Raw genomic sequence first — 21,473 nt, 5'->3', positions numbered from 1 at the left:
TGTTTTTACCATATGTTTAAAGCTGCAAGTTCATGTAGTCAGTCAAGAGAGAAAGGGAAGGAAGGGAAAGAAATTGGTGGAAAGAAAAATAAAGCTAAGGAGAAAATAGAAAATATAGGAAGAATGGCAGGGAAAGAAAGGACAGAACATGAGAATAGGAAAGGAAATCAAAGAAAAGGAAAGGGAAGTATAGAAGGGATCACATACTTGTCTGCTGACCCTGAAAAATTATGCATTGATAGTTGTGGTGTGACCCAGCTGTCAGGAGAACAGCTCTCCAGGTTTGTCTCCCACTAGGACGGCGTCACCCATTTACCCAGCAGTGATCCTGTGACTGGAAGTTGACAAACCCCCACCACACTCCTCAACCTTTTATCTTTTTATTTGGTCAGTTGAAATGATGGATGGTGCTGGAGCTTGAGTCTTCTATTAAGCCATGCAGTTGTCTGTAACCTTTGGGTTAAACAGAAATGCAGCAAGAAATGATTCAAAGTGACTTATTTGTCTGTATAACTCCAATAAATTAAATATTTGTATTAAAATTGAAATCTGTGACATTTTGCTACCTTGTGTCACTGACAGATATAACACATTGATTCCACCTAGTGTCCCGGTGCTCAGGAAGTGATGCATTTAGGTGATGCTGCAACAACAGCAGGATGATTGGGAAACATATAAACTATATCAACGGATAAAATAACAGATAAAAAAAGCAGCTAATTAAGAGTACATCTGTCACCAGAGATTAAAGAAACATATTGCATTTACTCCTCTTACTGTAACTACATAACTTTTATGTACTTTCACTCGAGCAAGTAAGTCATGTGTGTGTTAATAAAGAATTAAAGTTAATTGTTTGCATTTACCTGAGTATGTTTCTGGTTAATGTAAAGAGAAATTCTGTTTCTGAAGTTTTTCAACATAGATTTCATTTTCATACTTTTTGCTTTCATCCCTGTCAGTTATATTAACATTTCACTCACCAGGATTATTGCTGAGATCTGGAGATGCAGTGACCTGCTATAATGGAGACAATCAGCAACATGAGCACTAAGCCCTTCAGACATTTCTAAACAAATACGCAGTTAGTGATTTGGAATTTGAAAGTGAAAACAAAGCTGAATGTTGCAATCATTACACAACCTGTCTTGTGAAAATTTTGTGTTGTAAGGGCTACATGTCCTTCGAAACAGGAACAGTTGTGGTCAGTCAGTGATTTTAGTTTGTTTAAATGCTCTGTAGAAGATCACATACAACAATGCTTTCGCAGTAACTTTTCTTTTTCTACATTTTAAAGAGACTGCTATTTAGTTTTTGCTCAAATAGATTTTAAAGCAATAATTGTACTTTTATCTACAGTGTAAATCATCAGTATAAGAACAGCACTGATACCTGGGTATGTTTATCTTCTCATTTCTCCACTGACTACCTGCCAGCTAGTATTTTTCTAACACAGCTACTATCTGTTTTCAAGGATCCACTCAGACATCACATAATAAGAAAAGAATTTAGGCTACATGTGAGATGATCCTGCAGTAAACTGAGATGGTACGGGGAGTTATGCAATTGCCACATACCAGCATTAAACCTGCCAACATTCAGACTCCCTGACAGTCTCATCACCACCAGAGGCAGCAGACATGGTTCCACCCCCAGTTCAAAAGAAAACTCCAGTAGCATTCTCCACATAGGAGAAAGAAACACCATCTCTGATTCATTTAGGTTGATCCTGACTGTAGGTTTTATGCAGATCCAAATGGATTGTGCTGAGTCTGGGAAACATTTGCTGTCAGTAAAAGACAAATTGATGTTTGTGTGTTAAATGAAAGGATGTATGTCACTTCAGAAGCAACAATAGGAGTCTCTCCATGGGGCTGACAGACTTTCAGCCAAACATACGAAGAAGAAAAAAACCCCAACAAATCTCTCCGTAGATCCTTTTCAAGCATGGGTCTGTATAAGCAACAGATCAGACACATGACGACAGCAGCAGCAGCAGCATCTCCCACTGATGGCTCAGAGTTTCCCTGGAGGGATATCCTCTTTGTCTGGGCGGTCCGAGCCTGCCGTGTCTTTCAACAGGATATCCCAACAGAAGGTGAGGTCAACTATGAGCAAACTCTGCACAATAGGATCTGGAGCTGGATTTGATGTTTCACAAAGCAGTAGTCATATTCTTTGAAGATTTTGCCTTCTCCCCACGTCAAGTCTGTGAGAGTTAATTAAACATTGGACAGCTTGGGGTCAAGCCTCAGCTCAAAGCGAAAAAGAAAAAGACTTATTTTTTATTATCATCCCGTCATCTTGATGTTACAGTATGTTGCGTGAATTATTGCATTAGTGATTGTGAAAAAGAGAGTTGAAGATTACAGCTCGGGAGAAGCAAATAACTGTCAACTTCTACTGAAATGATACATTTTCTTTCCGCTTTCATGTAAAACATGAATGAATATTGGTAAATGTTTGATCTCTTGAACCAAAACTTTTTTTCATAACTTACTCTTCAAGTGACAGTTCAACTGCTTTCACCACTTTGTCATTAACTAATAATGTAATTATTATTTTGACTGTATTAATGATTTTCTTCAACTTACCCTTCAACTCCTTTCAGTGCTTACCTTCAACTGAACCTTCAAATCCTTTCAGGTCTTAGGTCTTCAACTTTATAAAACAGCAACAAAACCAAAATGTCTCGTACTCCTACAACTTTCACTGATTGTACACAATTTAGTTTAACTGACTTCGTCTTTCAGTTTATATCCATGAACTGGCACTCATTTCTTTCAGGACATCCATTTCAACCTTCCAGCTCAATTTATCACGTACACTTCATCTGACATTTCAAATCCTTTCAGTGCTTGAACTTCAGCTGTGTCTTTCACTACTTTTAACACTTTCATTTTAACTGATACTTTAACATCTGTCCGTTTTTGAATTTTGACTACCACAACTTCAGTTTCAACTGCAAAATTGACAATCCAAGTGCTTTCACCACTTTCTCTTCAACTAACATTTCAGCTAATTTTAATTCTTACAAAACTAAAACTTCTTCCGCTCACAACTTCCACTGTGAATACACGATACAGCAGCTGCAGTGCTTACACTTCAGCTGACACTTTAGTTTATACACTTGAACTGGCACTTCCAGCTCAATTCATCACCTACACCTACTCTCACATTTCAGCTCCTTTCAGTGGCTGAACTTCAACTGAATCTTCAACCACATTCTGCACTTTCATTTCAGCTGATACTTCAACTTCAGTCAATGCATACGCTTAAATTGACACTCAGTGACAACCCCCTTTAGTACTTACACTTAAACTGAAACTTCAACTTTTTTCAGCACTTCCACTTTAACAACTATTTTAACTTCTTTCAGTATTTGTGATTCAACTGTCACTTTAACAACTTCAACTGTTTCAGTATTTTAGCAAATGTTAATGCTACTTCAAACTGCACAATCGGATTTTAAAAAGATGTTTTCATTTAGTGGTTCTAAAGCAAAATCCTGAATGATATATGTTAAATTTATGATATAGATGTTAGAGTGTTTGAACCCAAGTTATTTTTCATTTCCCTCGTGAGTGAGTTTGGCAGGGCATCCATAGAAGCTGAGCTGTTGGCTGCCCTTCCATGTCTTGTGTTGTTGTTTTCTGGAGGCCTCAATGGGATGGGTAGTTTGTGAAATGACAGGACATGCCAACAAATTGCATCACTTCTGGCTCAGCGGCCAAGGACAATGCCATGCCATATGCCAATCGGGGGGGTTATGGGTAGAGGGATGAATGGATCTCATTTCCATGTGCTCCCTTCGAAGCCTGACCCACCCCCCACCCCCACCCCAAAACCACCCAACTCCAATCTCTCTGTTACCACCACACTCACACCCAAAAAGCTCTGTCGGGAGGCTGCCTTGGCCAGTGGTGTGACACAGACATACGAGCTGACACATCAGCCATTAGCCAAAACAAAACATCCAGAGATTCATTTCAATGCACGGGCGGGCCTGAGAAGCATCACTGTTCCTGCTGATCTTTCTGTTCCTGCAGTCAACAGAGTCATCAGAGCTACATATACAGTACAGTACACACCATCACTTTTCCCACAGTTGATTTTATTTAATCCAGTGTCTCATCGAGAGACAAAGTTTAATTGTTTTTTCTTCTGAAAACTTTGTATATACTTTGTATTTATATCTACTTTCTTTGTATTGATTTTGTATTTCTATTTTGTGTCTGTTTTATAATTTTGGAACACGCTTTCTACTTTGCATTGATTTTGTGCCTGTTCTCTAATTTGTACCTATGTTGTGTGTACTTCCTCCTTTGTATCTAATTTGTCTCAATTTTGTGTCTTTTTTTCCCACTTTTTAATCTACTTTAAACTTAGTTTCTACTGTATATTTTGTATTTACTTTTAATATTCAATTATTGTGACTTTTATGATGAAAAACCTTTCCAAGTACTGAAACATGACACAACACCACATGTCTCATTTTACTCTAATCCATGTTTGCTAGCTATCAAATACTGAAGTTGATTAATAGTCAAGTGTAAGGTGAGATAATCACTGACAATATAATTACATTTTTTTGGGGGGGGGTTTACTAATCCAGATGCTAAAATGTTTTTCAAATAAATATCCACCATAATTAAAGTCATTTCAGTCAAATAAAAATGGTGTTTTAACTACAATTGATATGGTGCATTTTGAGATATCCTATTTGATTATTTTATCCCTTTTATATTATTATTACTATTATTGTTGTTCCAAATTATGTCACGCTTGTTCTGCAGTAGGACGAAATCAATTTTGGAAAGTTCACTCTTACCTGCCTCTCTCTTCTGTGTCTTTGGGATCACAGATTTAAATAGTGTGCTGTAATTTGACCAGGGAGTGAGGAGCAGTGATTTAGGAGCTGTTTTTGCATTGACACGATACAAATGAGGATGGTACTAGAAGGTCAAGCAGCCTGTGCCATCGCCATAATCGTGCTAACTGGGACAATATGTGTGTGATAAATCACCACAGCCTGGCATGGGATCCTCTAACTGCTTAAAAATAATCAGTATATTCACCACTTATGGTTCAAAGTGAGCATTTTCAGTGTTTTCCTTGTTTAAATAGTTTTAGTTTTGTTGCTGACCATATGTTTTTAAAGAGCATATGTTCTTTGCTGCTGCTGAGGGAGGAAGGGAGGAAACTGTGAAAGGGTTTTAACCTTCTACATGGGGGAAGTTGTGTGGTTAATACTCCAGCCACCTCTTCACTGGGCCGGTGCCAAGGGTTCCTCCCGTATCGGCTCTACATGGGGGGAGGATGAGGCCCCACAGATGCTTTCTCTCGGTCCCCTCTACCTCGCAGCCAGATGCCAGGAGAATAAACTCTGGTAGCTTCAGGACCACAACATCAAGGTTGTGTCCAAAACTGGAGCCTGTGATATTAGTCACAGGGTGTGATGTATGATGCCAGTTTGTGTTCTGGCTCAACAACATCTGAAATCACAGACAGTACAACACAAAACAAAAGGACAGAATAATAATATAATATGAGGTAACTAACCAAGATGCAGAGTAAGCTAAAATGTCTGAATAAACTTTCAGACCTAACTAAGTTAACTTAAAAAATGTATATTTGTGTATGTATATTACTTATATATAAAGTTGCTCATGTACTCACAATAATTAGGCTCTATTTGACCTTTCTCATTCAACATTCAATGATATTACACACATTAGCCAGCAACACCTACAACCAACCAATCAAAAACCTAAAAAAACAAAACAACATAGCCTTCAATGCTGTCACTGAATGTACATTTGTGCAACTCTAAATATATAACACTAAATATTTCAAATGTTTGGCTCATAGCATTACTTTGGCTAACGTGGCTAGTATATGAAATTGCCGTTGACTTTGAAGGGATTTTGAATACAATAATTAAATTGATAACTCAGTCAGCTGATAAACAAAAATGTGATAAGTCTCTGTACTTATTTAAGTTTCTTAAAAAATATTGTCATTTACAAAACTGACACAAACGTTATGCCAAGTAGTATTTTGCTTTGTCATTAACACATGAGCAACATTCAACAAATACAAACAATACTGTTGCTGAATAATTTTTTTCTAAGCTAGTACTGTAGCTAAATGTACCAAATGCTAGACAATAGTAAGGAGAATTTTTGCATATTAGTTAATTAAGCTAATGTAGCTACAGTGGTTATCAGTTCATTTTATTGTATGGAGATTTTTGATACAAGATCACAAGGAACTTGTAAACAAAATAAACAGGCAAAAGAAAGAAAGAAAGAATGTAATCTGTTCTAAATGTTATGTGAAATGTGGCAAAGACCCAAACAACTTTAGTTACACAATTACTGATTTCAGAAAGTAAAACTAGAGTTTGTCAGGTTAAACATTTAAACTTGACAAGATCGGTCTTGGATTGAAATGTGTATTCAAAATAATCTGTGGTTTGGAAAAAGTCTGCAGGTGTTACTCTTCTCATCAATGGACAGCAGCCTTGCACCTGCATGTGATGTGCATATAATTATGCTCCTTGTACACATACAAATGCAACAAACAGAACTCAGTTAAGAGACTAATTGGAAGCTTCCAGCTTTGCTAATTAACGTTTACAAAAGTCTGCTCAGACAGTTGTTGCTGTGTCCTGTTTGGAGAGAGAACATGGAGAAACAGAGAAAAAATGTTAAATAAAAACAGGACATACAGGATTTTGAGTAAAGAGAAAGTGTTTTAATTGAAATGCCATCTTCCTTTGCCGAAGCCTGGCGCTGAACATTTTTCTTTTCTTGGCAATTCTATGTCATCAGAAAAGCTGTCTCACAAATGGAGAAACAGCACGCAAATGTGGGAACATGTATAATTCATAGTTATACATGCAGATTTATTCTATGAATCTTACATAATCTTTTTCTCTCTTGTTTGTTTTTTTTTTTTTTTTTACAGATAACTATGGGGAGGGAGGGACTGGGGGAGATGGGGGGAGACCTGTGGATGATTAGCTTCTTTTTGTCCTCTGTTTTTTCTCTGCTTTATTTTCCCTGAGAAGATTAAATATTTCTGCTTGAGAAAATCTTTTTAAACTGCCACTGACTGCTGTCCTGGCCCCCTCTGTCACTGCCTGAGCACACAGGGTCCCCCTCCAAAAAACCCACAGTTCTCCCCCATTTTGTCATTCCAAAATGTGGTGAAAAAATGTAATCTTCTAACAAAGAATAGAAAAGGGTGGCTATAGAGGAATTTTTTTCTGCAAGTGGCCTCTTTATTGGGTGGGGGATGGGCGACGGAGGGCTCCTTCACAGTATCCACACACAACAGGGCTCCAATCTGTCAAATAATTAGCCAGTGTGGGAGGACAAAGGTTTTTATTTGACCGAATTTCATACATCACTGCTTGAATACATCATCACTGTATTGTGACGGGTCATGGGAACTTCAGCTTAGGGAAAGAGAGACAGCGACAGAGACACAGAGAGGTCTAGAAAACTGATAATGAAAAGGCCAAATTGAATGAGGATTTTATAAGGGTTTATGTCAATGCTATGAAGATATTGTAGACATAAGACAAGCATTTTTTTTGTTAACCTGAAATGGTCACAATTGTGAAATGTCTGCACCAAACTTCCTTGCCTTGTGTGCATGAGAGCACTATATCTGAGCTGAGGTGATTCATTGATTAAAATCTTTATTTAACTCACTGAGAGCAAACTCAAAGACTTTCCTGTCACATTTCCCCAAAGGCCAAGATGATGTCTTCAAATCGCTTGTCAAACCAACAGTCCAAAACCAAAAGATATTCAGTTTACAATGATAAAAAGAGAAACGCAAAAGAAAAATTCACATTAGAGGAGCTGGAACAAGATCAACAAGACGATGAAGAAGATGTACCTGACATCATTATTACAACATTATTTGCATGTTTGTTTGTTGCTGTACACAATATAAAAGACAATAATGCAAAGACAACAAAGTCAAATTCAGCTCATGGTAACCTTTTGATGATTGATGCAAAATGTAAGTGAAATAAGTGTCCCATACAGTAGCAATAAAACGCCTGTACACTGTCAAAAAAAAAGATTGGAAAGGATCAATTTCTTATAAAGTATATCACAGTTTGTTGTCACCATACAGGGATTTCCCCCAATGTTATTTAGCTTGGCTACATGCATCTTGCATGACTTTTGGAGGAGCCTGGATTCAAGAGCACAAACATTTTCACATTGCTTAAATCTTATCTGACAAGTCTCAGAGTATTCTGATGGGTATCGATCAATTTGTAAGGTATAAAGCGACAAAAAGCAGAATTTAATATAAAAAAAAGGTCAATGGTGTAAATCCAATGATCAGCTGGTATTTAAAGACTTTCAAGAACGCAGTGGCTGTCCCTGCAAAAATGGCTAAAAGGACCACAGCTAAACTCATGACTAAAGCTACAGTTCATCTGATAAAGTTTTAAAAAGGAGGCATTTGAGTGACACTTCATGAAATATTTTGTGTCATATAAGAAGGAGCATCCTCCAGCATGCTTGGTTTTTTTTTTGAGGTGTCTGTCAAAATAAGCTGTGTTCACTGGCTATTTAGCCCTCTTCTTCTGTGGTCACTGAAATCAGAAGAGAAAAGTTATCAGGAACTTGACATTGTGTGCTTTTTTAAAGTAGCTGCTCTTTCCACCTTTCCTGTGAGAAGGGAATGGATCTCTGTATGGCCATTGTTTGTCATGATTGCACCGGTCCATCACACATTTCTCTGAAGGATTAGATTGATCCACTGACTGAAGATGATCTCCTGGTTTCTATACTGTACCGGGCAGCACATCAACCAGGAGGAGGGTTTGGTCCTAAAGCTGTTTTTTGTCCTTTTCTTTTACTGGGAACTGAAATTAATTACTGATTTTAGGCACATGGGAATCAATTCTGGGTGTGGTGATGTATTCTTTGTGCTGTTAAGTTTAACGTTTAATATTTAAAGGAATGAAGGTGCAAGGCTGAATAAAGTGATCAGAGGTCAGAGAAGTTGAGGCCGAAGAAAAAAATTGTAAAATGAAAGACTGAACAAAAAGAGACTTAGATTTTATATAAATTCTGCAAATAAATATTAAAGTAGGTTTGAAACAATGTTTTCTGTTGTTTGTATCCTATCCAATGAAAATTTATCCAACAATTTGTCAGAACATTACCATGAAATTGTATTTTCTACAAATAACCACAACATTGCCATTATTCCTTCTGGATTAGATCTCACATCAGTGTTTTTTTAGGTAGAGATTTCACTTTCTTTTGTGCAAAGAATATTATTTACAGTAATACCTCATACGAATTTCTGAAGAATATTGTTGTATTAAATACTTCCCAAGGACTTGCAACACTGTAAAATGCTCCCTTTTAATTTTAAATTAAATTTCATACAACATTTCGAGCCCATGTGATACATTTGTACCTGACAAACAGCTGGGCATTTGGGCATGACTTTCTAATCAAACTACAAATTTTAAGGGAGCATTCATCAGTGTTACGAGTCAGAGATCACAGTTACGGTTCTGGACTCAGCACCTGGACAGCAAGATGTACGTGTGTTTTTTTCACACTGATTGTATTCAAAAACGTCTACTGCAGGTTGAAATAATTTGTTCAGTTTTAAAATAAGGTCTAATCATTGTCTTTTTTGATTTGATGGAGTGCTGTGGCTTTTTGGCCTGCTGGGCCTCTTTAAAGCTTTCTATGTTAATGTCATTGTATAGCTGATGATGTTTTTCTTGACTCCTGGAGGCTTAATATTTTGGGGATGCAAGGTTTTCATCCTGAAAGCAGGGCATACATGAATGTCAGAGTATAAAATAAGCATATGGAGAATTTTGCAGTGCATATTGTGTTCACAACAGAGGTAAATGAATTGTACTTAGTGGCAGAAACATCACAGCCAAGACAATGAAGAACAAATATAACTTATATTTTCAAATAAGTTTTAATATATATTTTGAATGAACAGTGTTGCACTTTCCAAAAGATGAACAGATGTGTAATTGTTCTTTTTCTTGTTCTATTTATTTACCGTTTTTTCCGTTTTCTGAAAAAAAAACCCATTTAAAATAATGAATAAAATCAGCTTGACAAGAGGACAAACGCCACCATAAAATCAGAAAGCTAAACACACTCCTAATTGTCATGTGTGACTGAGTGACATTCTCAAATCTCGTCTTGGACTGAATGTTTTACTTTCTCCCTCGCCTTTTTTTCTTTTCCTCAGACTGTGATTTATACACACAACATGTTGCACAATGGGAGCCTTGTTTGCTAAATGGGATAGCCTTAATGGAGACTTATATTTCCAGGATTATATCTGTATTCAGTTGCAAATGATTTGGAGGAGGAGGGGGGGTCGTTTCAATACTCTTCCTCTGTCTATGAATAATAGTATCATCTGAATTAAGTGGACACCTGGTGCAGTGGGTAAGGCTCTGAGGCGCGCTGTTGACCCGCTACCACTGCCAACTTCCCTTTTTCCCAGCCTGTCCTTATCCGTCCCTCCAAGCCTCCAATTTCATTCTCCCTCCACAAAATGCCACACACTTGTAACTTTAGTCTCCCTTCGGCAAAAACTTGCTCTCTCCTGAAAGGCAAAGGGGGTGGAAAAAAAACTTTAAGAGAAGAGGGAGAGAGGGGAGGGAGGGAGAGAAATTCTTATCAATCTGCTCTTAGATTTGGGCAAAGTCATTTGAAAGCGCGGTGTAATGTTTCAGGGAAAACTTCCAATTAAATACTGTAAAAAGATAAAATAACATTGCCCAGGACCTGCCCGTTGCTGGTATTAAAGCCCCCTTTTGTTGATTTATTGTACATTAGCCACTGGGCCATGCAAGGAAGGGGACATTTCAGAAGGGATTCTATTTGTATGCATCCTGCGTCTACTCCACACACAATCAGGCCTGTATTGCGTTTTGCAAATTTATACCAGGATGTAGGTTTAGAGTGTTCTCTCCAACCCCCCTACCCCAACACCCCCTGAAAGAAAAGGAAAGTTTTTCAAGTAAGTGTCTGCTTTCATGAGCACAAGTGATTGAGGCTCACAAACAAAGCTTTGTTTCTAAACTCACAGATGTACAGCCCTGCCGTAGCTTTGTCCTGTGCTCCTGAGAAGCATTCATAGATTTCTATTAGAGCACAACATTCGATTGTTTGGAAATACTTTTAGAGTGGACGTCCAATAATAACCCAAAGCTTTCCCAGGGCTGTATTTTTCACCCAAGAGGAGGAAGGAGAAGTCTTTTCTGCCCTGATATCAGATAAAAAGGAAGTAGCCTACTTTTTTTCAATCTTTCTTCATGATTTCACTTTGTAAAATGTCCTGAGAAAGTAATGAGACTTTGAGCTCTTTAATACGAATGACAGCAAAACTATACGGCACTTTAAACTTTGAATTGAGATTCTAAATAATCCAAAATAATGTGTTGATTTTAAATATTTTCTATTTCCCTATTCCCACTGGCAGCATGTTTGCCATCTGCAGTTGTGGAAAGTAAGTCAATTCACTACTACAGTACTGACCTTAAGAAAAATACTAAACTACTTGTACGAGTATATATTAGTATTTTCTTCTACTTTAAACTTCTACAAAACAACATTTCAGTGGCTTTTCAGATTAAGATTTTACATGATAAACCTAGGATAATCTTATAAAAAGTCCAACACATTGTTAAAGATTAGACAAGCGGTTTCCAGCCTTTTTGGCTTTTGACCCCTTATAAAGAAACTACGTCTAGTTGAAGCCACCTAAAGGGGCTTGTTTTGGCCACTGACAGGTTCAGATCTTATTTTTAAGTATCTGACAACAGAGGATCCCTACAGAGATAGGCCTTTTTGTTAAAGACTGAGCTCTCTTTTATTCAATCAGAAACATAAGTCTCTTTCAAAGAGAAGTCTCTCTGAAATCTCACGAGAGGTGAGTTGTTGCAGGAAGACAACACTGGAAACGTGTAGGGATCCCCCAAGAATTACATTGCAGCCATCGGAGACCATTTCGCAGTTCCTGGCTGTGGCAATCCACTGGACCAATTCCAAAATGTTTTATACCTGTTGGACCACAAAACACGTAAACGTCTTACACTTCTGGAAATTTAATGGTGGAGTATGCGATTCTGGAGAAATCCAACACCATTACAAATACCATGATATAGAGCAGACTACACAGCAAGTAATGTAACTAAGGTTAACTAAGTTGCGGGTTAGCAAACTGTCACTACAGTTGCTCCTGTAAAGCTAACAGGAGAGGACAAGACAGTCCCAGAGCCAGCACACCAGCTCCAGACAGCAATACTCGCAACTCTCCTGCTACTATACTTAACATCACAACAACAGCATGTCTTGGGAAACTAGAAAGTAAGCTGAATGTCCGTGGGCAGGTAGCTTAACTTTACATGACTCAAAAATCATGGCTGCAACAGCTGGAATAGTGTTGTCTGGTGGGGTGCGGGCCACTTTGTTTGTTTCCCATTTACAGAGGCAGGGGCTGAGTACAAACACCGGGTTCTTTCAGCGCACACACACCGTGAGAGGATATTCGCTGAATTTGACAAAAAGACATGTACTGGATTAAAATTGCTTACCACACCTTTAACCCTAAACAATAACACCACAATGACACATCATTTGTATTATGCAAACAATTTTGCACAGAAATAAACTAATTATGCAAATAAATTTCAATTTGCTTGTCTGACTGTTGATATAAAGACTTATTCAGTTTCAAGTGATGATGTTTCAAGTAATACATTTCTGACAGCAGAACACCTTAATCTTAAGCAAGTCCTACTGTCATTCTTTGTACAGACAACTAGAGCAAAGGGAAAATACAGAGAGAGTCAGAGAGAGAGAGACAGTCATGTTGGAGTTGGATGACAGAGCAACAATTATTCCTCTAATTCTCTTGTCGATACAGTTATGTCTTATGTGGTCGATGGACATGTAGTTGTTATCGCTGATCGATACTGAAACACTTCATAACACATCAGAGCATGATAGAAGCAGATTTCCTGCACGACACCTCCTGATCCCCATTTAGCTATGATTGCAGGCGTTGGCATGATTCTTTTTGGCTGGTTATGGATTAGCTACCTTGGCCCTGAAGTGGCTGCAGTTGATGATGTGATTAAATCAATGATCATCTCTCTGAAGGCTCTTTGATTTGTTCTCGTTTGGCTGCGCAGCAGAACAGATCCAACTGTCTCAGCAGTAGTGGGACAGAATACACAGGTTGCCTTTCAAAGGCATGATGCTTTCACTGTCTAAATATTTCTTAAGAAGGCAGGAAAAAAGAATTCTACAGTAAATGACATAAAAACCAAGAGTAGAAGTGAAACATCAGGGATTTAGAGGGATCTTGGCAGTTCATGCTTGACCTTGTGAACAGACGAAAGAATAATTTAAACCTAAGTCCGCTTCCTTGCTTTTTGTAGGGCTTTCAACCGCATTTCATGGTCTTTATCAGTGAATCAATTTTTTTTAACGGATTTTCACAATTTTTAGATTTGGTGGTATTTTAAATAGATGTTAAAGATTTTTAGCTTTTTGTTTAGATTTTGTTTAGAAGGGTTAAACCTTTTTGTATTGCATTTTAAGATTTTCTTGATTGTGGTTCATTTTAGTTCATTGTTTGGGGTTTTAAGAGTTTTTATTTAGGATTTTCTTTTGAAGGTGTTTTGTTGAAATTGTAGTTTTCAGGGTATTTTGGGGATTTTTACGATGTGTTTTATTTTGGGGGAGAATTTTAAAGATTCATAGGGACTTTTAAATGGTTTTATTTTACTTTATTTATTTTATTTTATTTATTTTACTCATTTGTCAACGTAAAAGGTCTCCCACTTGTCTGCTTAAATCTTCTGGTATGGGTTTATTAATGAAACTCAATACGGTTCAATGCTATCATTATTCTTGTCATTAGTGGACTTCTTAACATGAGTTAGATATCCCAGCTATTCTGTACAGTCAACACTTGTTAGCATTTTCACAAAATCTTTTTCATTCCAGTTGTTTAACAGTGGTAAAATGTGTTTTTTCCTCCACAGAGTGGAGCACTGCTGCAACTCTGCGTCAGTTGTGTCTAGACTACAGGAAATGCAAAATTGCATTTGTTTACAGCCACACAGAGCTCAAAGCGGGTGGTGGTTTAAAAGTGCAGCAGCAAGCAAGGATAGCAGAGAGCTGGAGAGGGTGCAGCGAGCAGGATATGAGAGAGGGTTTGTCTGCAGGCAGCCAGTGAGGCTCGGCCCAGGATGTGCAATAAAACTGTTGTAAAGCAGATTGGACTCTTTTTACTGTTTGCATCGCATGACATTTGTTTCTCTCTCCCCCCCCCCTGCCCCCTCTCTTTGAATGGACTGTTTGATGCACATGCTGCCATTTTGTGGCACGGTCCACTGTGTCTTGGCTACAGGAGAACAATGGCATGAGGTATGTAGAAACAGAAACATTGATTGGGTTTAATTGAGGCCACAGTTAGAGTGAAAATCTGTCCCTTTTCTTTCTTTCTTTTTCTCTCCTTTTCATTTCTCTGTAAACACTAGCCCAGTCAAAAAGTGACAACGAACCTCAGCAGTGTCATGATATTTGCTAGTTATTATGCCTCAGGATCAGACATAATACAAACACAACCCTAATGACAGATTTTGTCAGCTGTCCGGCTGCCTGTTTGTCCAGATATTGATTATCCTTCAGCAGGAGGTCATAAATGACTCATGATCATCTGGCTGAAAAACATATTCCCAACATCTGACCTGTCGCTGGAGGTTAATCAAATAAACCATGCTGGCCCTATGGAGCTTGACGTTGCAATTACCCGTAACCTGCTCCTCCTGTACTGCCTTTTATTGCATCATTAATACGTAGGAAGCCGGGATGACAGCTGAGTGTGATGACAACTCTAAAAAACACGGTGCCTTTACTTCCTTTTACTTGCAGGGCAAACATGACAAGTTTACTGTCTATCTTGACTCCAATCTTGACAGTGACTTTGCTAAGATATTTATTTACAAGGAGACAGACGAACGCATCACCTCAACTTTTAGGATAGCAATAATAAGAGATGTTAATATCAGAGAAAGGAGGATGGGAGGGATGGAAGGGAGCTGTCATATTGTTTCTGTCTGCTACCTTCAGGGCCACCTACTCAATTTATTTTGGTGGACGCTAATAACGTCAGAAGAACATTTCGTATCATTGAACTCTGTGAAACAAAGGCAGTGTTGTTTCAGGAGGGATGAAAAATGTAGACAATGACAGACTTATGAAAACTGAAGACAAGGTCGTAAACATTCTGTGTATGCTTGAAAAAAATTATTATTCACCTTATTCTGGCATAGCAGGAATATATTGCACAGATTTATCAATTCAATTAAAATATTTTTCCAAATGTCCGCCTTAAATGGCAAAAAAAGTGATTTAACTACCTCCGATGTAGGTCTGACAAGGACTAACAGAGGCTGAAACATTATTGGTTGACCACTCAGTGAGAGTATCTGGAGCTGAGTTGAGTTAATCCACTTCTCCATGCAGTACGTATGTCTAAAACATCTTTGTAATGTCTGTAGTAAGGCTCGATGTTCACTGTGGTTGCAATGAATAAAATCAAAGAGAAAACAATCTTACCTACAACTGTGAAAATCAGATCCTGGTATTTTGGGGCAAATAACAATTAAAAAGTTACATCTCACAGCAGGCCCGAGCCAGAATGGGAGACCAGCAGCAGTCAAACCGTAACCCTGGGAATGTGTGCCATCGTGGATGATAAATATCAGTGATTTGCTCCAGGCTTCAGACTGTTACTCACAGGAAGTCACTGTTTGAGTGGGTTTACACAGATGGAGACCATTCTTAGTCAACATTCACATAAAAATCAGTCTGGGCCCTTTTAGTTCCTTTTTTTCTCGCCTTCTTTTCATTGTATGTAGACAGTGGCGGGGTTTAGTCTTTTACTTGGTGGGAGACAACACCTTTATTTGTTTGCAGGATTTTTGTGAGGTTTAACTTAAAATTTCACAAGGATTTGCAACTTCACACAGGCATGAGTAAGCTTGACCTTATCATTAACGTTTTGGGAGTTACAATTCTGTGTTCTGATGCATTTCTTTAAGCCTATTAACATGTAGAAACCTTTTCACTTTCTTCAGCTTTGTGCTCCTAGCTCTGATGACGTGGCAGGACAAGATTTAGGTTGCAGTTATTGGCCTTTTGGTCTAAGTTACAAGGAAACTCTGTGTTTATCCTGGTGGGCTTCAGTGTGAGTTTCCTAATCTTTATTCTGTCCTCTCTGTCTCCTACTGAGAGCCACGCTGGACCAGGAGGCTAAAAAATGAAAGTAAAATGTTACCCTGAAAATGTAGTAAAAGTAGAAATACAGGGTTTCAAAATATGGAACTGCTATATAATAACTGTATTTCAATAATTTTGTATAGCACTTTAGGGATTTTTCAATGTTTTTCAATGTTTTTCATTTTTAGGAATTTGTGTGTTTTCTTATCAGGGGACGTAACAGAAAGTTGTCCTGGAGAGTAAGCACAGTTTACATTTTGAAATTTACACTTGATCTTTATCATTCCAATTCTTTCTCTATGGCAAAACTTTTTGTTCCAGTAAAGTCCAAGCACCTCAGATTAAGCGATTGCCAGCTAGATTATTTGTCAGAGTTAATATGAAATGCTGTTTCTGTTCATGATGGAATTGAAACAAAGAGCTGCCCGCAGGTAGTCTGCTTTGTTATTCAGCTCTGAAAGGACTTCTGACTTTCACTTTGATCTGGAACAGTCCATTCGTATTCGAAACAATTGTGCTGTCTAAATTGTTTCAGGGATAAGAATGAGGCATCCTGCTGGTACATTCAAGACTATCTCCTCTTTGTTTTAAGAACTCTATTGACTGAAAAGTTTGGTATTTGTCTTAATTTTAAACTTTCAGCTGAGATACTCCTAATAATAAATCGAATGGAAACAAGGTCTGTTCTGTTCTTGTTCTTATCTGTCATCACACGGTCTGGTGTATTTCATGTAAAGGAGACGACTACATTATATTGCACTCAGTTTTCCTCTACCCTCAGATGTTACTTGCTCAAAGGTTGTAATTAACTACTGTTTTATTGCGTCCATTGTTGTAAATAGCATGCACCTTTGTTAGAAGGAATAATTTCCTTTTTTTCCAGAAGTTTGCACCTCTTTTTGCCGTTAGGTTGTTGTCATGTAAGCTTGCATGTCAACAAAGTCCCAAACACATCATTATGAAGCTTTTATGTGTAAGAAAACAGCAGCTGAGGTGGTGTTTCAGTCTGCGATGCTGTTTCTCCCATGTGGCTCTAAATGGAGAGATTACCTCAACACCTTCCTGAGTTTCCTCAAACAACAAAACTTGAGTGCCCTTAAGGAAATAATCTCTTTTTTTATTGTCTGTGCTTCAACAAATATTTACACTGATTAGATATTATCCCACACTTTAAGAAATGTATTTCATTTTTGTCCATTTCTTTCTACCTCTGCCAATTTCCTCCTTTTTGATCCCAGTCCACTCGTATCATCAGCTTCCTCATTTACAGCTTGAAGGCAAACCTGACACCCGGGACGTCATGTGAAACCATGAAGGACAGGAGGCAATAAGCCGGAGAATAGCAGCAATCTTCAGGAAAGTTCTCCATTCACTCTCACTCCCGTAGTTCTCTGTCCTCTTATCCAGCCTTGAAGATAAAGGAAAAAAATCAATACAGAAACACAGTGTTAGATAAAAGGGGGAGAGGGGGGAGAGAGCTGAGCCAAGTTGGGTGTAGTGAATTAAAGCGATCAGAAATTTCCCAGCCACTCAGCCCTCAGTCTACATAACCTAACAGCCCTGTCTTGGTGCTGTCTATCACTCTCCACTCTCTGTTCAGTCCCTCTTTGTTCACTTTTGATTTCTTTTTGGTCTATTCCCCGTTTGCTTTGTGTTTTGGGATGAAGGACCTGCTCCCATTCAGCTGCAATAACTGCTGAGTGAAGGTTTTGGATATTGCAAGGGAGCCTGTCTGAGCTTCCATATTGGCTTTGACAATTGTTGGTCTCTCTGGAGGGACACAAAGATGGACTGAGGTGATCAGTCTCTTGTTTTTAGCCATGCTAGCGGCATGGATCATGGGGATGGCAGTGTCGGTCGGTCAGTTTACCACTTTGGTCCAGACTGAAATACCTGAACATGTATTTGCCAATAAATTCTATACAGACATTTATGGTCCCAACAGAACAAATCCTAATGACTTTGCTGATCCAATGACTTTATGGCACTACCATGAGGTTGACGTTTGTGTTGACGTTATGTCTCAACAACTATTAAATGTATTGCCATGAAATTTAGTCCAGACATTCATCTTCTCATCAGGATGGATTGAAACTTTGGTGACCCCCCAACGTTTCCTTTAGTGCCATTATTTTATCAAAATTTTAATTTATCCAAAATTGCAGTGCCTGCAAAACAAATTACATTCCCATCAGCTTCAGAGCCATGTAGAGAGCTCCACGATCCAGTGTTTATTATTGTGAATTGTTTATTGTTGATTATGATTGTATAGTTTGCGTTAATAAACTTTGGCATCATATTATATGCAGTCATGCCAATAAAGCCACTTAAATTAAAATTAAACAGAGATGATGCAACTCTCTCTACATGCCTCTGGAGCAACCATAGCAACCAGGAGTATATGGCAGAGCCTATGGCAGAAAAACCTAACCAGGGGTGTAGCTTTTCCTCGGTGGAGAGCGCTGAGAGAAGAGAAGGGACTGAGGGCGCGGATGTCATGTCTTGGACAGGTTGGTTTTTGTATATATTTGCAGTAGGCTATATGTTACATTTACTCTACCTAAATAATGGATTATTGTGCTGGAACTGTGGACATCTGTATATTTGAAACTATTTCTGAACACCAGCCTGGGACGAGCTCACCTGTAGGCATACATCATGAGCACGTGTCAACAGTAATTACTGTCACTACCAGAAGGGGAGCCAAACTTCCTCACTGAGGCTTTAACAAATCTATGACTGATTGGAATTTGGTGTTTGAAATTCCCATCATACCACATTATTTAATATTTTGTTAGTGTCATAATTAATAATGCTTTTGACAAAGTTAGCTTAAGGAATCCTAAATACCTAAGCAAAAAGAAGACATTAATCATTGACATATCAACTTCAGATCATCATGTTATTATTGCCAGTGTGTGTCATCATGCTAATGTTACTAAGTACAGCCTCACAGAGCTGCTAGCTGGATTGTAGAGTCTTAATCTTGTTTAACCTGCTTCTTGTACAAATATATGTACAATCTTTTTTTTTCCTCACCCTCATCCCCTTTGTCTCTCAGCTACACATCAACATCTGATGAGCAGTAGCATGTGATGCTCTGCCGGACGTATTTCAAAAGGGGTTGAGGTCATATTTCACCGTTTCAGGGCTGAGGCGTCGTCATGTATTAATTAAAATCCAAATACCCTGTATTGATTGTGTTATCAGGCTAGTGCAGCCTGGGCCGGGTGTATCGATCCAGCCTGTGATTTATGATCATTTTCAAGAAAAATCCTTTTGTGTGATTATATGAGGAAACAGAGCCTGAGTAAGTGTAATTCTTTTAGATCTATTCTGTTGCATGCTGCTGGTGGGGGGTGGGGGGTGGGGGGCTAAACAGACTGCCACCCTGAAGCCCCTCAGAGGAGAGATATAATCAACTAAGAAATTGTTATGATCCAGTTGGTTTCATTGAAAAGTAAATCAAATGAAGCAGCAGGCTTCACAGACTCATAAGTTACAAATTGAGGTTGCAGGCTGTGGCTTTCAACCTTGCACTTCTTCTTGCAACCTTGTGCTACTTCTAATGTTGACAATTTAGAAATTCTTTCCCATTTAGGATTTGATTAAATTGCTTTAAAGGGCCAGCTCACCCAAATTCAGTGTTAGATTTTAAGTGCCACAGTTTTGAGGTATTCACCTTATAAAGTTTAGCCACCACCTACAGTACACTGGAGGAGAGAGGAATATACTATTTCTAGAAATAACATATTGATATTGATCGATTTGTGTGAATTGCATTAAATAATTTTTTTTTAAATTAAGTCCACTACCAACAATTTGTTGTTGTTTTTTTGCAGTATCTGCACACGGCAACACATCTGCACATGGCAACAAAGAGCATCTGCTTTTTTTAAAATGTAGCTGTGGGACGCACCCACACCCATACAGTCTGCCTCGTTACATTAAGGGCACATCACTTCCTACGTTGGCACTGGCCGTAAATTGTGTAATGAATATGAACATAATTTCTGGGGATACTGGGTTGGCTCAAAGCACAACAGGACATCTGAAGAAGTCAACACCAAGACGTCTTTCCAAAAAACTTGAGTGAGTGGATGATGTAATTTTAGTAAAACAACCTATGTTTTTGTAGTTGTGCAAATAATGCTTTTTTCTAACAAGGCAAAGGTGGAAGTGGGGTGGTGCCATTTTGTTGGGCACAAACAATGTGATCCTGTCAATAGGGGAGTCAGATCAGAAAACAGTAATATTTTGTTGGTTAAGTCTCAGAACTTGTTGTAAGTTGGTTAGCTGTGACAAGTAACTTTACTGCGGACAGTTTTCATTGAGACTAGTCTTTGTTAATGCAGCTTTCCCCATTTATTTCTTTAGCATTTGAAAAATAATTTGATTCCACACTGTCTAATGTTATATTATTCAGTACCAGCCCAAGACTTTACTGGAAATAAATATTATGGAAATATTCTATGTCTTGTGCATCATTTTATGCACAATTCCCCTCAATTGAACCTGACATATTTGTTATCTTGGGTAACTTTGGAATCTCCACTAGAATTTAAAATGAGATTGGAACAATGTTTGGCTGCACAGCATGAGTTTATAATGACTGGTCCTCTGGCAGGTCTATGAGGTTTAAGAGCATAAAATGTATCTGAACTGACTTTTAAAATGCAAGATCTTGACAAACAAGACCTCCAATGGAATTATAGTTTTTCACTCACTTTGTAAATACCTCAGTATGAAGGCATTCGACTCTCAAGTCTTCCCCAGATCTCTTGTCATGTCTTTAAGTCTGACGTCTCTCTTCAGAGCTTTGCATTTTTCTCATAGCTGATTGCTGTCTGTCTCAGCGGCGGCTCAGGGGCCATTAACTTGTCATATCTCCATCTGAGGCCTCATGCTCCGTACAGTAGCTCTCACATTCCTCAGCTGGCACCAGCTGACAGGACGCTCCTGTATCTGCGCCTGCATTCAGCTGCTAGTAAATCATAGACTCTACTGGAATCTACTCTGCAGACTCAATTTTCTGTTTTATATGGATAGTACTTCATTGTTGGTGACAATCTCTTGCTCAAAAAGTGATTCATACACAAGCTTGTAGACACAGAGTGGTTAAAAGTAAAATAAATATTTAACTGTAAC

Source organism: Micropterus salmoides, unplaced genomic scaffold (assembly GCF_014851395.1).
Source record: "Micropterus salmoides isolate LMB-PRFRI ecotype aquatic unplaced genomic scaffold, ASM1485139v1 Ms_hic_scaffold_17, whole genome shotgun sequence".
NCBI lineage: Eukaryota > Metazoa > Chordata > Actinopteri > Centrarchiformes > Centrarchidae > Micropterus > Micropterus salmoides.
The sequence above is the reverse complement of the archived record's forward strand: the minus strand, read 5'-3'. Positions refer to the sequence as shown.